Below are 19,984 nucleotides of genomic sequence, written 5' to 3' on the forward strand. Positions count from 1 at the left end.
CTGTTTTGCTCGTCACTGGAAGGTGGGCCTGGGGGGATCCCAGCCACCTGCACCAACGCTAAATTATGGAAAGCGGCCAAGAATCTGGGAGACTCAGTGATAGGTTTCCTACACGGTTCTATGGCAACGAAAGACGCAGTTGGCCTAGCGCCTTGCGACAGGGGCCCGACCTACAGAGCTGCGGAAACAGGCGGCGGGGGAAGAGGCTCAGCCCCGCACTTCGGAGAGGCTCCGGGCGGCTGTCCCCACGGCGGCAAGGGCGGCAAGGGCGGCAAGGGCGGCGCGGGGCGGGGTCTGAGGCCGCAGCCCACCAACGCGGGCGCGGAGCGCAGCGAGGCCGGGGGAGTGGAAATGCACTGCAACTGCGGAAAACGCGAGAGGCAGGCGCCGTCGCCGCCGCCGCCAACGCTCACCCCAGCCCTTTCCCAGCCTCACAGCCGGGAGCCGCAGAAACTTGGGAGCTACGGAGGAAACATCCCCAGAGTCAGGTTGCACTGTCTCTTCCGAGCTGAGGCCCTTTACCTTCCTGACCGAAGAATCTAGGCTGCTTCCTTCGGGCGGCGGTGGTAACGGAAAACTGCCGCCGCAGCACTCACTGCTTCACTAATCCGGGCTCTGGGAAAAAATTTCCCGCCGCGCGCTAAGCGATCCCGGAAGTTGTTGTATCATTTCCGGGTGGTTGTCAGTGACGCTCCCGAACGGTCGTCAGGGTTCTCTGAGTTGGTGGTTTATGTGATTCTGGCCGAGAGGCCAGGCGCCTGCTAGGTCACCGCCGGAGGTGGGAGACTGGTAAGTGATTTTTCTGGGTTGCCTCTTGGATCTGATATTGTCACCTGACCGGTCGGTGTACCGTGCAACATCTAGCTGGACTCAGAAGTGAGCGAGAGAAGGTTGAACCAGAAGTCCCCAACCAGCTCTGCGGTGCTTGACCCTCTGTGCTGCTGGAGAAGGCCCTGGGATCCCTGCTTACTATCTTCCCCACTCATAATATTCATCTCCCACTTGGAACTCGACCTCGGGCCCCCAGTAGTCCCTGGGTGAGGCTGAAGACACCGTTTACTGGGATTCAATTTAGTAGTCCCTCTGCCAGGGATCAAGTAGCGTCCTCACGCTCATTGGTAAAGTTTGGCCACCCTTGATTCTCTACAGGGCTTTACCGTCCTTTTCCCAAGTACTGTACCTGTTGCCCTGGATGCAGTGCCTGGGAGGCAGGAAGTCAGCTGAAGTGGACACTCTTTGCAAACATTTTGGAAGTGGGATGAGGGGTCGTTCCTGATAGAATTAACTAAACGTTGCCGCCATAGTTTGCACTCAGTGCGAATGGTCTTTGTTTGCCTGACTGTGAGCTCATGAGGTATGAAAACAAGCTTAAAATTTCATGCATGGGTTTAACATACAACTTTTACCCTTTGGAAACCCGTCATCAAGTAGGTGTGCTTTCAGAAAGGAGTATTAGTGCTCTGTTCCAGGCTTCCTCTATAATGAAGAATTTTGATTTTGGTTGGAGTAACCAGAATAGTTTTAAAGAGAAATTGCTTTGAGGTAAGGGCTAATATGAGGAAAGGTGCTCATTCAGCGGAATATTTGAAAGATGTGGTGTAGTGAACCTTGGCTACTTCTCTTTCCTGATAAATGCAGTGTCTTCAAGTAAGTCATTTTCACTCACCATCTTATATTTACAAATAATGTTTTTTCTTTATAAAAAGGGCTGACTTTTTTAAAAGAACATGCAGTCTGTTCAGTTCAAGACCCCTGATGTACCAGCCAAATTTTTTGTTACCTTTTGAGAGTATTACAACCATGTAGGATAGTACATAGATTTTCTAATCTCCTTGTTGATTAATAATTCAAGAAACTTTTTATAATCTTTTCATTTGGTCCCAGTTCTGCCAGTTTTATTTAATCTTGTGTTTTTTCTTTATTTCTCCAATTGAAAGGATTATAAATAATTTAAAGGGAGGTTATATGTTTCTACATAAGAACTAGTTTTAAGACAGGCAGTGGTTTTTGATTTTTTGGTATCATTGCTCTTAATTTATGATATCTTCTTTCAAATTAACAGCACCAACCAGTAATACTAACCACAAATAGCTACTGTCTTCCAGGTACTTTCATTATTTTATGTAACCTTACTACAGTTCATCAAGAAAAATATTATTATTTTACAAACATTTTATACTGAGACTCAAAGACATTCTCACAAATTATACGGCACAATTGATATTTTGAACAATCTGACTCCCAACTTTGGCTCTTTTTACTCTGTTTTCATAAATAATCACAACAATCATTTTTTTCCCCTATCCTCAGGTAAAATTGGATAATGTGTCATATTCACAAGTGCAATGAATAGCAAAACGAATATAAAGAGATTTAAGGACTGTCTTAAGGAACTAACATTAATATAAGAAGTTAATCCCTTAAGGATTAAGGAATGTGTTAGGGACTTAATTACCATCAAGTAATTTTACAACATGTATAATCTAATTCTTTTCTGTGTTCATCCTTGGCCAGTTTTATCCTAACTTAAACAAATAAAAGTCATCTAGAGACCATCAATGTATTAGTGACTGTATGGGCACAGTATCAGCTATCTCTTTAGGCAGTTTTTCTTACACACACACATACACATTCACATACATATGGAGAAAGAGAAAATGAGTAGAAATTAATAAAATAGTGCTTTGTAGTATAAGAAATTACTATTTCCTGGTTATTAACAAAATTGTTCTGTTCCACTCATGACCCTCAGACAGATGGTGCTTATCACACATTTAAAGGGAGTATGATTAATTAGACCTACCTTTTCCAATATCCTATTTTATGTAGTGAAATAAAAATAGTCTAATTGCCTAAGTAAGATGAAACCCATGGCCTTGAGACAGTGAGAGGAGGTGAGGGAGAAGCTGATGGCTGCCAAAGAAAAGCGCCTCCTGAACCAAAAGCTGGGGACGGTAAAGATGCTGGGGGTGGATGACCCCTGGCTAAATGACACTGTGGCTTGGATCGAGAGGAGCTGACAGCTCCAGAAGGAGAAGGACTTGGCAGAGAGGCCAAGATGCTAGAGAAGATGGACCAAGAGTTTGGTGTTAGCATTCTGGTGGAGGAGGAGTTTGGGCAGAGGTAGCAGGGCCCGGGACCTGCAGGGCCTCACCGTGGAGCATGCCATTGAATCCATCATCCTCAAGGACAAAGGTGTACTACAGGAGAAGGAGGGTGTGCTTGTGAATGTGAAGCTAGTGGAGCAGGATAGGGCACTGTGGAGGAAGAAGCCTGTCCTCTTGCCCTATGCAGAGGATGAGAGCGTGGAAGACTTGTCACAGTAAAAGCCCTACTCTATCCTTTACAAGGACGATGAGGAGCTCCAGGGCAAGCGGCCACACTTCTGTTTGGACCAGGGCGGTATGGCTGGTGGCCTACAGGAACAGGGGCTGGAAGAGATTCACGCGAAGCTGTGGCTGCAAGCGCAGGCCCTGAGCACAACCCGGCCCTGGCTTGCCACTGAGCAGTACCTCACGCCGGAGGAAATGGTGACCTTTATAAAGAACAAACGGAGGGTGAAGATGATTCACAAAGAGGAGAGGAAAGTGGTAGTGCGGGGTGACAACTTGTTTCCTCTTGGGGACCAGACTCAAGATAGGGACTTTGGTTTGACTGTGGGGTGGGCTGGGCACTGCCGAGTGCCCGAGGCAGACAAGGAGGCCCAGGAGGAGGAGAAGCCCATGCCCCAGCCCCCACAGTCATATGACACCTGGGTGGAGAACATGGACATCAGTGATGAGGAGGAGCAGTGAGCACCATGTTCTGGGTCCCCAAAGGTGCTAAGGAGAACAAGGCTGAGCAGAGCCGCGAGACGGTGGTAGAGACTGCGAAGAAGCTGTCGTCTCGCCAGCGGGGCCAAGAAGAGGGTGAGGATCCAAGGGGCCATCGTGGTCAATGCCACATCAGAGTTCTATAGCATGCTGGGGAGATCCCCACGAACCAGCTGGCTGGCAACCTGGAGGAGCAGAAGGAGCTCATGGACTTTGAATGCAACAAGGAGCGCTCTGCCAGTGGTAGCTCCGATTCTGACTGAGAGAACATCAGTTGCAGCAGTCAACCTGGATGAGGAGAATCAGCAGCAGGCTTTCTCTGCCTCCTCCACAACCATCCTAGATGAGGATCCCATCATGAATGGAGGGCTGGCAGCCACCCTGCTGCTATGTCAGAACAAAGGGCTGCTGGAGATGACAGTGCAGAAGGTGGCCAGGGTGGAGGCACTCAACAAGTCTCTGCTGTGTACTGCATTGAGGACAAGGTGGCCATTGACAACAAATACAGTAGCCAGGAGGAGCACCTTGGTTTCACCCAGGACTTCAAGGAGGAGTTAACAGGCCTGACGTTAATATCCAGTATGTGGACAATACTGGCCAGAAGCTCACACCCAAGGAGGTTTTTTGGGAGCTGTCCCACTGCTTCCATGGGAAGGGCTCAGGAAAGATGAAGACCGAACAGCAATAAGAAGTTGGACGAGGAGGCACTCCTGAAAAGGATGAGCCCCAGCCCTGAGCACCGTGACTTTGCTCCAGGAAGCAAAAGGCCTGGAAAACACCGTGCATCATGCTAAGTGGCAGCGGCAAGAGCATGAATGTGAACACCATCACCAAGTGAGGCCAACCTCCCTTCCAACACCCTCCTCGACTTTAATATTAAATGAAGTTCCTTCTTTATTAAAAACAAAAACAGAAAAGACTGATTAAGTTGAAATGATCAATACTAGAAATGACATGGAACTTAATTCTGAAGAATATCCTTTTTTATGGAAAGATACACACACACACACACACACACACACACACATATATATATACATACATACATATATATATATATACATACATATATATACATACATATATATATATATATATAATTCTGAAGAATATCCTTTTTTATGGAAAGATACACACACACACACACACACACACATATATATATATACAGCTAATGTCAAATAATAATGTGTATATCATTACATTGTATGGAGTTTAGTATATGAAAGATATTTCCTTTGTATATCCAATAAGTAGATATCAGAGATATTGTTTTAAGTCAAGAATATTTTTTAAAGAGGGATTTACCACATAAATAAATGCATACTTGTTTACTGTTACTCACTTTAATCTTGAAATGTGATGTCCATTCTGCACTCATCCATAAAAGGCAGTGTGGTATCCTGCAAAGCAAGATGACTAGACAGTGAGATAGGAGATGAGGGAGTATGTAATATTTATTGTTGCTTACTCTCTGCTATGCAGTGTTACATTTAATCTTCACATCACTATAAGGTAAAAGTATTTTTCTCTTTTTGAAGATTAAAAAACTAATGTAAAGGTAACCTAGCTTACACACAATCATTAAGTACCAGAGCTGTGATTTGAACCAACACTACTAGAGAGGCTATCATCTTGATCACTTTGCTGTGTTGCCTCCAATTGGATTTTAATCTTGGTGCAACTATTAAAGAGGTACATACATAGGGAAATCTTTCTGAGGGTTATGTTTCTCATCTATAGCATAGGTTTGTAGTAGATGATCTATAAGATCTAGCTCTAAAATCCTGACTTTATTTTATGTGAAAGAGATTTGCTTTGCATATCCAATAGGTAGATCTCAGAGATATTGAAAATACAGGTATTTTCTGAATATAGCAGTTCCAGTGCACTGGAAAAACCTTGAGTTGAGTTTTCCATGTATTTATCAGTGTCTTCCACACTGGTAGATGTACAATCATTTTCTTGTAATGGAAAGAAAAAGACCAGAGTTTAAAACAACAGCAATAACAAAAACCCTCTGCTGTGCTTATGAACCTGATAAGTCACTAAAACTTAGTGAGCTTGTTTTCATGTATAAAACTGATCCACACAGATGCTGTGAGGGTTAAATGAGATAATATACATAGAGCTTCCAACATACTGCCTGACATCCAGTTGCCATTAAATGAATATTCTCTTTCTCCCCTAACCTTGTGAGGAAGAAAGATTGGTGCATATAAAAATGCTTTATAAATTAGTCAAAGGTGAGGAAACTTTTCAATTATAGTCTACTAGGATAGATAAAGTTATATACAAAATAGTTCTTATATAAGGGACAGTTTACATATGATCATTGAACACAAAGCAGGGTGAGAACACAGAGAAAATTAATTTTTGCTTTGTACAGATGAGGAAAGTTTTCATGAAGAAGGTAATGCTGAGTTTGGGCCTTGAAGGATGGTGAGAATTTTTGGCAGGGGGACAAAAGGGGAGAATATTCCATTGGACGATGCAAAGGTGTCTGCAAAGAGAATAGTGAATACTTCACTTTGGATGTTTAGAATGATTAAGGTTAATAATAAAGGAAAAAGTGAAAAGGCTGAGTTCAGGGCAAGCTATGGATAACAGTTTTGTCATGTCAAAGATGTTAGGCTTTTCACAATAAGCAGTGATTTGCATGTATAATCAAGATAAAGTGAATGATGGGGTTGGTGTTTAATTTATTTGTTATGGAAATTATACTCATTTGTTATAGAAATAAGAATGTAATAAGCGAAAAAGAAGAAGAAATGAAAAACTGCCCTTAATCCTATACCAATCCCAGCCCACACTGTCCACTGACCCCCACCCTCAGCTGGGTCCCCTCCTGGGGATCCCCTTGCTGCCCTGGTGAGTCAATAGCTGTCTTAGGGCTCAGGCTGGCCAAGAGGAAGGAGAGGGCTCAGAGGAGCCAGCTAGCCTCTGTTTGGGCCCCCACTCTGAGGGGACAACTATTCATATTGGGATAGGTCCACAAGTGTCTTGTTCCAAGAGAGTGGGGGCTGGTCCACAAACATGTTTTCTGGTGGGGTACACGCTGGTCCTTGGCACCAGCCGAAATGGCAGTGATTGCAAATGGTGGGGAGTGTAAGCCCTCTTCCCAGCTGAGAGATCTTCACACATTCCCCTCCTTGCTGTCACCTCCATGCCTTCTGCCCCTTCCTGATGTCTGTGACCCTGACCAACCACCTGTTCTCTTTGAGCCTCAGTTTCCCTATCTGAAGTCACTGAGTAGACTGGGTAGGGGACTTCTGTTCTCTCCCCACCCAGGAGTGGCTCCAGGACCCCTCCAATGTGGTGTCACACTTGGAACTGCCTTGTCTTCCTGACCTGCCTATGCCTATGTGTCCTGCCTGAGGGTTTCGGCCCCAGACAAGTTCACTGTGGATTCAGTGAGACTGAGAAATGACAACGGATTGTTCTTGGGGTAAAAGGGTTTATACCCAGCTTTATTCTCATGGCAGTAGGTTGAGCACTAGAATCACATCTGCATCCAGCAGTCTGTAGGTCCATAATGCTCCTCCATCCACCTCCACCCAGTGGTCTTTATATAGTGACTCAGTCAATAATAGGTCATTGCCAGTGGGTATGGAAGCAGTAGCCTAGCATAGGCCAATTACATTATCAAGTAGTTTAGGGTCAGGCGAGGTTCTTGGCCATAGGAACTTCCATTTTCCCCACATACCATTTTATAGATGAAGAAATTGGGGCTCAAAGAATTTAACTTCAAAATATTACATGTTCCTGAGTTTGGGCTTATGCTCTTACTTGAATTCAGCTGGTTTACATTTTATCACTTTGCCTAAATAGTTAAAATGACAATTTTCTTTAGGTTATTTTATGGAAAAGTTTATTCAGCAAAAAATACCCTAAATGATTAAAACAGTTATGTATGTTCATTCACTCTTGCTATGGGTGTGTATATCCACCACACATATATACTGTACTAGCAATTTAGACTATTTCCTGAGCCATCTGTCTTCTTGTCTACTTGTATTCTAACCAAAATGTACAGGGAAGTAGCTGGAGCACTATTTTAAATATCTGTCTCCAATAACATAACAGTTGAGGCTGAGAGGCAGTATTCTCTTCCCCCTTCCTCAGGCTTTTAATATAATTATGCTGGGTTTTGCCTTTGCTGACTCAGCTGCAGATCTTGAGCTCACCACTCAAACACTTCGCTTAACCAGAGTCACCTGATGAGATGGGTCAGCGTCTGCAAAATCATCACTTCTGATGACCAGAACTGGTCATTTCCCAGCCTCTGAAAGGACACAGTCCAGCAGTAGTGTGCATTAGGGCTAACAGAGTAGGATGTTTAGTAGCCTGGGAGTAACTCAGTAGTATTCAAGCACTGGAAGGAGGAAGATTTCTGTTGGCTTTGTTTCTATGTAGAGAAAGCATCATGAATGATCACTGAGCAGAAAGGAGTGATTCTGGAGGACCTGGTGTGGGGAAAAATGGGAGTTTGTATTTTCAGGATCCTCATCTCACCCTAAACTACTTGATGATGTAATTGACCTATGCTAGGCTACTGCTTCCACACTCATTGGCAATGAGTTATTATTGACTGAGTCCCTATATAGGGTGGAGGTGGATGGAGGAGCATTATGGACCTGCAGACTGCTGGATGCAGACGTGATTCTATTGCTCGACCTACTGCCATGAGAATAAAGCTGGGTATAAACCCTTTTACCCCAAGAACATTCCGTTGTCATTTCTCAGTCTCATCAAATCCATAGTGAGCTTGTCTGGGGCTGAAACCCTGAGGAAAGGTGATAATGCTAACTTTTATGAATTTATTAGGATTAAGTGTGAACTTATAAAACCACATAGAGGCATCAGAAAAATTTTATTAGGGATCTTTCTAGATTTTGTTGTTTAATAAAGTCTAATTGCTTTAAAATAAGATCTGTGGTTCCAACTTGTGAAGTCAAATGAGTTCAAATCTGTCACTAGTTGTGTGACTCTCGAAAGTTACTTTTCTGTTCTGAGTGTTTGTTTCCTTATTTGTAAACTGAGAATAGTAGTATCACCATAGGCCTTTGTGAAAATTAAATGAAATAATGATGCATGTAATTGAATATGGTGGCTAGACTTCTAAGCACTTTGTTTCCTCAAATTCTCAGAGAAGCAGATGCCAAGAAGGGATTAGATGTGCAAAAGGTTTATGGGGGAAACTGCCTGTGAAGGATAAAGGAGACACGGCAAGAATTCTGAGGAGGTGCCTTCAGGCCTCACTGCAGGTCTGACCACCTGTGAAGGGCAAGGGGGAGGAAACAAAGAGGTGGCAGGAAGGAAGAAAAGGCGGATAAGAAGGATCTCAAACTGTTGCACTGTTCTAAGAAAGCTTAAGTCAGGCCAATGGGGGATCTGTGAACCAAAGTCATCAGTTAGAGGAATATCGTGTTGCCACAGTACTCAATATAATGTTAGCTGTTGGTAAAAATAATAATTGTCACTTACTGTAACTTGTAAGTGTGTTTAGATTTCATCCCTCGAATTTTTTTTCCTCTCCCTAAGTGAAGTACAGTCCCTGCTGCCAGACATTGATGTTAACATTTGAGGCACATGTTCTTAGACTAACAACCTCTTGTATTTTATAATACAGTTGGTTATCCAGAGAACAATTAAGGAATCAAAAGATCCATTCCAAATTACAGTTGAAAAATGCAAACATTAGGTAAGCAATTGATTTTTTGACATGAGGTGGTTAAACACAAATTGCTGTTTAAATTTCTCAATTCAGGGAGCCAATAAATATTAACAATCATATATAGCTGAGTAATGTTATTATCCATAGTTTGAATATTAGCCTAAACTTGAATGACTATTTTCCCTTCTTACCAAAGACAATACTGTGATGAAAAAGATCAAAATATTTGTTTTGTAGGTCTCCCCTTCTCCCACCACCATTTGTTGTTTTTAATAAACAATTGGAAAGGTCAGTCAGTTCAGTGCTTCTCAAATGGCAGATCAAGACCCATGAATTTGTGAAGTATCAGCCTGCATTCTTATTTAAGATATGTGTAGCTTCAGGATTTGGATATAAAATGTGTTTGCTATCATGAATCACAGTTGAATTTAGCAAGATATTTAGACCAACTTATCTTACATGAGGAAATGAAAGCTCAAGAGGGTAAAGATTTTACTTGTCCAGGTAACTCAGAAAACATGTGACTTGAAGAAGCAGCTGTCTTAAAAAATCTAAATTTAGGGCTCTTTTGACTCATGCTTCCAGGAAAGGCTTCTTGTTTGCTCTACTTAGGGCATGTAATTACTCTGTTTTCCAGTTAGTTAATACGATAGTCCTTTTCTGTCACTTTCATTATTTGCTTGCTAAGATTTACTGAAGAATTCTTCCCAGATTCTGACCATCGAGTGTCAGGGAGGTTGTATAGCCAAAATTGTTCCTAGCTGTCAGCAGCCATGCCAGGTCACTTGAATTTACTGTCTGTTTTCCTTTTGGTGAACACAGCCAATTCAACAGTTTAAGATTGGAGTTTACCTAATTTAAACTGAGGAGTCCCCAGCACTGACTGATTATACTAATCAAGTCAGTTTTCACTAATACCAGTGAGTATTACCCTGTGCTTCATTGTCATGGCATTCTTTACCCATTATCCTTGTTTTTTTAGACTTCAACTTACCAAATATTTTTCATTTTTAAAATGCAAGGTTTATGTATAACCATATGATAACTTATTCCGTTGTAATTAAAAGAAAAATATCATTGTTTCCTTCTCTACCATACCTGCCTTGATAATGCCATGGCAATTTAGCTCCTCAAAGGTGAGATTTCTCCTCTGTTATTCAGAGGTTTGACTGGAAAGAGTTTGGGAGGGGGGTTGTTTGTAAATGGAACTCTCCCTTCTAGGCTTTGTTTTATGTTGCCTTCTGTACCCTGGAATCTTTGAGGCTGTCTAAACTCATTCTTTTGATGATCTTTCTGAGGTTTTCTCATTTAACTAACTTACAGTTCTCAAATGTGTGGGTTAGGAGTCCTTTACACTCTTAAAAATTACTGTTGAGCTCAAGAGTTTTTATGTATGTAATTACATCTACTTAAATTTATTCTAAATTAAAATTAAGTAAAAAGAATATGTAATTCAAAACAAAGCCATTACATATTAACATAATTAACATTTTTTTTTTAAACCTGTATTTTCTAAAAATTTTATTGAAAGTGTGGTTGTAATTCCAAGGGAAAATGTATTCCCAGCCCAGGGTAAATAAATTTTTGAAGCCAAAATCAGTCAAAGGGAGAAATAAAGTGGGAGAGACCCGTTTATTGTTTACAAGCAATCGTCTGCTCCAGCTTGCCAAAGGACCCCACCAAACCTCTCCAGTTCTTGCGCTTGCTGGCTCCCCTCCCACCCTGTCATCACATATTGATATGGAGATGGAACTTCTCTCCACCCCTTAGAAACACCTGTTGGTATGGAGATGTACTAAGGGCAGGTGAGAGATTCTGGACATACTGCAGTTTTATCCACAGTGGTATTGTTTTATATTTTTGCAATGTCTTTAATGTCTGGCCTAAGAGAAGAGAGCAGAATTCTCAGATCTGCTTCTGCATTCAGTCTGTTGTGATATGTTATTTTGTGTGAGGAGAACAAAGTCCAACTGAATACAGACAGATAGTTGTGAAAGAAGTATTTTAATGGCCTTTTCAGATAATTGTGAATATTTTTTTTGATTCTATACCAAAATTTAACAAGAGGTCATTTCTTAAAGTTTAATTGCAATATAGAGTCTGTAACTGCATCAATGTAGTTTTTGTACTGTTATTTTAAATTCCCTTGGTCTATCTTGCACTTTGAATGAATCTTTTACAAACACATGATGTTTTTACAAACATATACTGATCTGCCTAATCTTAATAACATTCATTATACAATATTAAAAAATCCCATTTTTTAGTGTTACCAACAATCTCATCAGGAAAATCCTAAAATATTGGGAAACTATCTATCTGACAGTGTATGAATTTTCCATAATTCCTGTTTTTACTTTGAAAGTTCTAATTTTATCATTGGCAACAAATACTGTCTGTTTGCCTTGAAGCAAGAGCCCAATTTGGTTAATTTTGAGAAAATGTGTCATATTCAAAGGTTGAGTTAATAAAAATACTTTTACTGCCTCACAAGGTCATTGTTAAGTGAACCTGGCATTATTTTTTATATCAACTTTGTGGTGGTGAAAATAATATGCCTACCATGATGGACAGGATAATCCTCTCCTCCCCCACCAACCCTCATCCCAAGAGATGCTTGCATCCTAATCTCTGAAACCTGTATGTTATATGACAAAGGTGAATTAAAGCTGCTAAGCATTTTACCTTAAAATAGATTATCCTGGATTATTCAGATGGATCCAAGGTAATTACAGTGGTTATCAAAAGTGGAAGATGGCAAAAGACTTCAGAGTGAAAAGAACTCACTCAGCTAGGTAGAAAATGGGGGGAGGGTCCCATGAGCAAAGGAATGAGAACAGGCTCTAAAAACTAGAAAACACAAGGAAACAGATGGATTCTCCTCAGAGCCTCCAAACAGAAATGCAGCTCTGTTTATCCGTTGGTTTCAGCCATTGAGGCCTGTTTCAGACTTGGAACCTGGAGACTGTAAGGTAATAAATTTGTGTGGTTTTATGATGGTAAATTTGTGACAGTTTATTACAGCAACAATTGGAAACTAGTAAAACTAATTTGTGGCAATTTATTACAGGAGCAATAGGAAACTAATAAAACTAACACAGTTTAGGGACTGCAGTTTGTGCTAGAGCATCTTGCTTTTACTCTACTAGTACAAATGTCAGTCTAGTGAGATGACATATAATGTCTTATTATAAAAATAGTTTGACCTTTGTGAACCCTCTGAAAATATACTGGGGCTTCACCAGAATCTGTGTACCACACTTTGGGATCTCTTATTTAACTTTTTCTTGATACTACTTCTGTGTTAACCACTAGGGTAGGTACTGGGATGCAAAAAATAGACACAGTCCCTCTTTTAAGATTATAGGCTATCGGCTGAAAGAGGTAAGCAAATCAATGATTGTGAATAGCACAGAATGATAAGTGCCCTAACTGATATGCTTAGGTGAGGGAAAGAGACCTAATCTCTATCTTCATGTGATTTCAGTCTAGTGGGAGAAATCACAAAAATAATTACAAAGTGCAAACTGTAATGAAGGAAATAGCTCCACAGACAGGGTTGAAGAGAGACTTTGACATTCCAGCTAGCATGTATGAGGGTTTCAGTTTCTCCACATTTTCCCCAACACTTGTTATCTATTTCTTGATGATAGTCATTCCAGAGGGTCAAGAAAATTTACACCTATGGTTTCTTCTAAGAATTTTATGTACTTTAGCAATTATATTTAGGTCTTTGATCAGTTTGAGTTAATTTTATCTCTTGGTGAAGGGGTCTGACTTCATTCTTTTGCATGTTGGTATCCATCCAGTTGTCTCAGCAATATCTTGAAAAGACTAATCTTTTCCTATAGGATTTTCTTGAAACCCTCATTAAAAATCGACTGTATATGTATAGGTTTATTTCTGGACTCAGTTTTATTGAGTTGATTACATGCCTATCTTATCACACAGTGTTGATTACTGTAGCTTTAGTAAGTTTTGAAAAATGGGAAATGTGAGTTCTCTAACTTTGTTCTTTTTCAAGAGTGTTCTGGCTATTCTGGGTCCCTTGAATTTCCATATGAATTTTAGGACCAGTTTGTTAATCTCTGCAAAATAAGCTGCTAAAGTTTTGATAGGATTACATTGAATCTGTAGATTAGTTTGGGAAGTATTGCCTCTTCAACAATATTAAATCTTTTAGTCCATAACAATGGACATTTCATTTACTTAGGTCTAATTCATTTTCTTTCTATGATGTTTTGTAGTTTTCAGTGAGCAGGTCGTACACTTCTGTTAAATTTTTTCCTAAATATTCTGTTGATGCTATTGTAAATGGAATTTTTTCCCTAATTTCATTTTCAAATTGTTAATTGCTAGCATATAGGAATGCAATTGATTTTTTGCCTGTTGATCTTAGATCCTGCAAGCTTTGTTGAATGTTATTAATTTGTTCCAATAGTTTGGGTTTTTTATTTGTTTTAGAATTCCTTAGGATTTTCTACATATAAAATCATGTCATATAAGTAGAGATGGTTTTACTTCTTCATTTCAACCTGTGCCTTCTACTTACTTTTTTTGACTAATTGTCCTGGCCAGAATTTCCAGTACAGTGTTTAATGTAAGTGGTGAAAAGGACATTCTTATCTTGTTTCCCAACTTAAAGGCAAAGCTTTTGTCTTTCACCATTAAGTGTGAAGTCAACTGTGGGTTTTTTGTAGATGTCCTTTATTCGGCTGATGAAGTTCCCTTCTATTCCTAGTTTGTTTGGAATGTTTTTATCATGAAAGGGCGTTGGATTTCGACACATTCTTCTGTGCATCTATTTAGAGCATCATGTAGTTTTTGTCCTTTATTCTGTTAAAAAGGTGTATTATATTGATTCATGTACTGATTCAACCTTCATTACAGGGATGAATCCCACTTAGTCATAATGTTTAATTCTTTTCATGTGTTGCTGAATTCAATTTGCTAATGTTTTGTTGAGTATTTTTGACTTTATATTCATAAGGGACATTGGTCTGTAGTTTTCTTGTAATGTTTTTGTTTGGTTTTAGGGTAGTAATGGCTTCAGAGAACAAGTTGAGAAATGCTCCCATTTCTTCTGTTTTTTGGAAGAATTTCTGAAGCCTTGGTGTTAACTCTAAATCTTTGGTAGAATTCACTAACGAAGCTACAGGTCCTAGGATTCTGTTTGTGGAAAATTTTTTATTAATTCAATCTACTTACTTGTTATAAGTCTTCACTTTTTTAAATCATCTTCAGACATTTCCAACTTTATGTCTTTCTAGGAATTTATTTAATCTATGTCATATAATTTGATGACACACAATCATTTATAGTATTCCCTTATAATCTATATTTCTGTAATGTCAGTAATAATGTTCCATCTTTCATTCCTAATCTTAGTAATTTAAGTCTTCTTTTTTTCTGTTTTTGGTCAGTTGAGCTAAAGGTTTCTCACCTTTATTTTTCAAATAATCAACTTCAGTTTCATTGGTTTTCTGTTTTTCTATTTTTTATTTTCAATCTAATCTTTATCGCTTATATCCATCTGCTTGCTTTGGGTTTAGCTTTTCTTTTTCAGTTTTCTTTAAGTTGAAGGTTAGGTATTGATTTTAGATCTCCATTCTTATAGGCATTTAGTCTGCAGCTTTTTTTTCTTGTTATGTGTCTGGCTTTGTTTTCAGGGTAATATTGTCATCATAGGACAAATTTCCTCTGTTTTCTGAAAGAGTATGTGAGATGTTGGTATTTTTTGCTTCTCAGAATTCACCAGTGAAGCCCTTGAGACTTTCTTTGATTTTCCTTGTGGAAAGATTTTGAAATACTAATTCAATTTCTTGATTTAGGTCTATTCAGTTTTCACATTTCTTCTTAAGTCTGTTCTGGTCATTTATGTCTTTTAATGAATGTGTTTATTTAATCTGTATGCTTAATTTGTTGGCATAAAGCCATTCACTGTGGTCTTCAATGCTTTTAATCTCTATAGGTCAGTAGTGACATCTTTCTCATTTATTGTTTTTGGTAATTTATGTATTTCTTTTTTTTTTTTTGATTAGTCTACCTAAAGGTTAGCAATTTTGTTGATCTTTTCAAAGAACCAGTTTTTTATTTTATTTTATTTTCTCTACTGCTTTTGTCTTTTCTATTTCATTTATTGCTGCTGTAATCTTTTGTGTTCCCTTTATTCTCTTTTTCTATGTTTAGTGTCCTAAGATTGAATCTTAAGTTATCTGTTTGGGACCTTTCTTTCTTTGATACAGGAGTTTAAAGCTATTAATTTCCCTCCAAATATTGCACTCTGTGTATCCTATGAAATGTAACGTATTTTCACTATCATTCAGTAAATATTTTCTAATATCCCTGGTGATTTCTTTTTTGACTTAATGTTATTTAGAAGTATGTTTTTTAACTTTTAAATGTCAGAAATTTTCCAAGATTTCTTTCTGTCATTGATTTCTAATTTAATTATGTAATACTTGTAGAACATACTTTTTATGATCTCATTCCTTTTAAATTTATTGAAACTTAAAATGTGTATTCTTTGACTATTGAGAAGAGTTATCTATGTATGTGAGTATGTGAGTTAGGTTGAGTAGATTGATGGTATTCAAATCTTATATAATCCTGCTGATTTTTCTGTTTAACTCTATCAGTTGCAAGCAGTGCATTGAAATACCTAACTATAATTGTCAAATGGTTTTTATCAATTATGCCATTTTTTGCTTCATTAGTTTGGTGCTTTGTTTCAGGTGTGTATATATTTATAAGCATTGTTTCTTGTGTATTGACCTATTTATCATTTTGAAATATCCCATTTTTTCCAAATATTATTTCTTAAATCCTATTTTGTCTAATTTTAGTGCAGTAACTGCTTTTATTATGGTTACTGTTTGCATGGCATATCTTTTTTCCATTCTTTTACTTTTCATCTATTCTGTCTTTGAATGTAAGATGTATCTCTTATAGATGACATGTGATTGAATCTTTCTTTTTTTCCTAGTCTGACAATTTCTGCCTTTTGATTGAAGTAGTTAGACCATTTACATTTAATGTACTTATTGATATGATTGGGTTTACATTTTTCATTTTGTTTTGTTCTTGTATGACTCCTGTCTTACTTTTTTCTACCTTGGCCACCTCCTTTTGTATTAAATAAATATTTTTAAATTTTAATTTCTAGTGTAACTTAACCTTTTTAGAAGTTCTTTTTTTTAGTGTATGCTTTTAAAAATGCAATCTACATCTTACTGTACCACAGCCAACTTGATACCAAGCAGTTAATACCAGCTTAATTTTGATAAAATTTAAACTTTATTCCAAAATAGTTTTATTCCTTCCTCCCCTTTCTGCTATTATTGTCATATATATTAAATCTCTACATGTTATAAACTAAATAATACAATTATTGTTACTGTTTTATGCAATCTATATCTTTTAAAAAATTCAATGAAATGAAAATGAGTTAATATTTCAGTCTTTTGTATTGACCCACGTATTTACCATTTGTTTTTTATTTACAAGCATTGTTTCTTGTCTATTGAAAACAAGTAAAAAAAACCTGCTTTTTATTTATTACTCTGGACTTGCTACTATCCAGTGTCATTTTCTTTCAACCTGAAGGATTTCCTTTAGTATTTCTTTTAAGACAGGCCTGTTAGCAACAAATTCTTAGCTTTTATTTTGTCTTGAGTTTTAAAAATGATGGCTTTATTTTGCCTCCAATTTACAGGATAGTTATTGTTGATACAGAATATATGATGGATACTTTTTTCTCTCAACACTTTAAATTTCTCATTCCACTGATTTCTGGCCTGCATTGTTTCATTGATGCTCACCTGTATGTGATAAGTTAATTTTCTCTTGTTGCTTTTGACATTTTCTCTGTGTCTTTGTCCTTTAAAAGTTTGATTATATTATGTCTAGATATCCTTTGCTTTATATTTGTCCTACTTGGGATCTATTGAACTTCTTTGAGTAAATAATGCTTTTCATCAAATTTGGTATGTTTTTGCCTCTTATTTCATATATTTGTTCTATCCCTTTATCTCTCTTCATTGCTTATGGAATACTCATTTCATATCTTGATATGATTAAGTTTGTCCCAAACATCTCTTGAGTTTTGTTCATTCCTTAAAAATTCTTTTTTCTCTCTGTTCTTCAGATTTATAATTTATATTCATCTTTCTAAACTTCACTAATTCTTTCTTCAGACTGTTTTGAATCTGCTGTCAAGTCCCTCTAGTGAATTTTCTTTTTATTGTGCTTTTCAACTACAGAATTTCCATTTAGTTCTTTATAAAAATTTTTGTCTCCTTATTGAGAATCTCTATTTTTGGTCATTGTTTTTCTCTTTAGATATGGTCACCTTTGGTTCTTTGAATGTATGTGTAATAGCTGTTTTGGAGTTTTGTTTAAATCCAACATCTAGGGCTTCTCAGATGGTTCCTATGGACTTCTTTTTCCCTATTTCTTTGCATGTCTCATAATTTCTTGTTGAAAACTAGATATTTTATATCATATATTGTAGTAACTTCGGATTCTGATTTTTTTTCCTCCCTGAAGATCATTGTTGTTGCTTTATTTGCTTGTTTCTTTGTTTAATAATTTGCCTAAACAAATCATTGACATTTGTCTCCCCTATGTGACCACTGATATATCTGGTTTTCTGTGTGTGTGTGTGTATGTGTGTTTCTAAGATTTTTGTTATGAGTTTGACAATTGACTTCCTAGGATTTGCTGAAATGGTAAACCAATGACTGGACAGTGCTTTTGTTTAAACACTTCAAGTCCATATGCTGTCTGTCATCTGCTTTGGATCTCTGTATTGATAGAAGAATGCATTTAAAGTTTACGCTGTTCTCAGTTGTGCCCTGACTTTTGCTGTCTGCTGGGCTCTTTGACATTTCCTCTCTGCATGTCATGTGATCATTTAGCCTCAGGAACATGTAATTAGCCTTGTTACCTTCTGGTATCCATTGCACATACTCTTAAACCTTAGCCAAAAATATATGCTTGCCCCAATTATGACCATGACCTCCGGCTAATACAGCTGTTGGTTCTCTCTGCTTGCCCACTTCCAAGATCATCACTTCCACTTAAACACTGCTGGGTTTGGGCATCACCTACCACTCAAACTCAAGTGAGTTCCATTTGCCACAGCATAGACATTTCTAGTCCTAATGATCTTCCCCACCCTGGATAACCTCTGTACCAACTGAGCTGTGGTAGATGGTGATAAGAGTACCTATAGGCCAGGGACCTAGTGTTCTTATGTAAAGATTAGTAGTTTTCTTCTCAAATTATTATTTCCTTGATTAATTTCTGCAGTACTGAAATGGTTGTATTTATCAATTTTGTCTAGCTGTATAGTTTATTTTTTAGAATAGTTTGCTAATTTCACTCATTCAAAGCTGGTAGTCCTGCTTCTGGTTTTGTATCATCTATACCTTTTTTTCTTTACTCTTTTAGGAAGATGGAAAATTTATTTATTCTATTAATTGATTTATCTCTGTGTTCTTTGGGATAAACTTTTGTTTTACATTCGTCTCAAATGTGAAAAAGAGATTTTCTTCAAATGCTTAATGGTCCTTGGTTATGCATTTGTACTAGAAAAGAGAAAACCAAAAGCTGCCTGGAAGCTATATTTGGATGATATGGATGTCACTGGTACAGTGTATTGTAGAGTGAATAGGTAGGGAACCATGAGTATGCTGGTAGTCAGCTAAAGCATATAGTAAGGCAGACTTTTCTTTCAGGTACCCTTACCCATATTATTACCTTTGTTAGTTTTTTAGACAGTTAACTCACTTCTTCAAACACAACTCTTATCCCATTTACTTTTTATTACTCACAGTCAGAAATTCAACTATGCAGAAGAAAAAAATAGTTACTTGTACAAAAAGATAGGGGAGGGAAATTCAGTCTTTCTTGAACAATCTTCAATTGATTGCATATACTAGCCACACTATCCCAGGGATATCAAGTCATTCATAATTGTAATGCTCTCTGTACACATTCTAGAGTTTGGCTTTTCCCAATCTGTTTCTTCTGTGAATGCTCTTTCATCTGTGTTACCTTATACAAATCTGTAGTTGTGGCTCTATCAGTCTCTTCATTATTGGGTTTACATCCTCTCCCTGACCCCTAACACACACCTGTATTATCTTTTAGGGGGATCTGTGAAGGGATCTACCCACTGATTGAGCTTTCTAATCAAAAATTTTGTGAACATACTTTTAAACAGTTGTGATAAAATATATACATGCTGTCTTGGGTCCTGTTTTCACTTCTCTATGTAAGCATTTTCTGCATTGCTGTACTTCATAATTATTGTTTGTCTTGGATTATGAGCACATTTTTAAAGAAGCAGTTTGTTGTGTTTTTATTATTATAACACTTGTTATTTTAATTACTGCCTCCTTTATTTACTCTCTCCTCCATCTCACCATATTCACATTTCCCTTTTCTACGGTAACCAATGTTAACAACATTGACAGTTTATGGAACAGTA

At 38.0% G+C, this 19,984-nt stretch overlaps 2 protein-coding genes and 1 pseudogene across 8 annotated transcripts in view; 2 read left to right on the plus strand and 1 right to left on the minus strand.

Moving 5' to 3' along the window:
- Window positions 1-645, minus strand: part of SLF1 (SMC5-SMC6 complex localization factor 1) — a 78,332-nt gene extending 77,687 nt beyond the window's left edge. For all 3 annotated transcript variants that reach the window (XM_037012075.2, XM_073233940.1, XM_073233944.1), the window contains exon 1: window positions 523-645. The gene's annotated coding sequence lies outside the window, so the exon portion shown is untranslated. The remainder of the gene's footprint in view (window positions 1-522) is intronic.
- Window positions 646-647: 2 nt separating this feature from the next.
- Window positions 648-19,984, plus strand: part of KIAA0825 (KIAA0825 ortholog) — a 400,739-nt gene continuing 381,402 nt past the window's right edge. For 4 of the 5 annotated variants that reach the window (XR_012130162.1, XM_073233922.1, XM_073233915.1 and 1 more), the window contains exon 1: window positions 660-789. The gene's annotated coding sequence lies outside the window, so the exon portion shown is untranslated. Of the gene's footprint in view, window positions 790-19,984 lie in introns of all 5 variants that reach the window. The other variant, XM_073233937.1, reaches the window with a different exon arrangement.
- On the plus strand, window positions 798-4,808 carry LOC108409947 (U4/U6.U5 tri-snRNP-associated protein 1 pseudogene; annotated as a pseudogene).

Source organism: Manis javanica, chromosome 1 (genome assembly GCF_040802235.1).
Source record: "Manis javanica isolate MJ-LG chromosome 1, MJ_LKY, whole genome shotgun sequence".
NCBI classification, from domain to species: domain Eukaryota; kingdom Metazoa; phylum Chordata; class Mammalia; order Pholidota; family Manidae; genus Manis; species Manis javanica.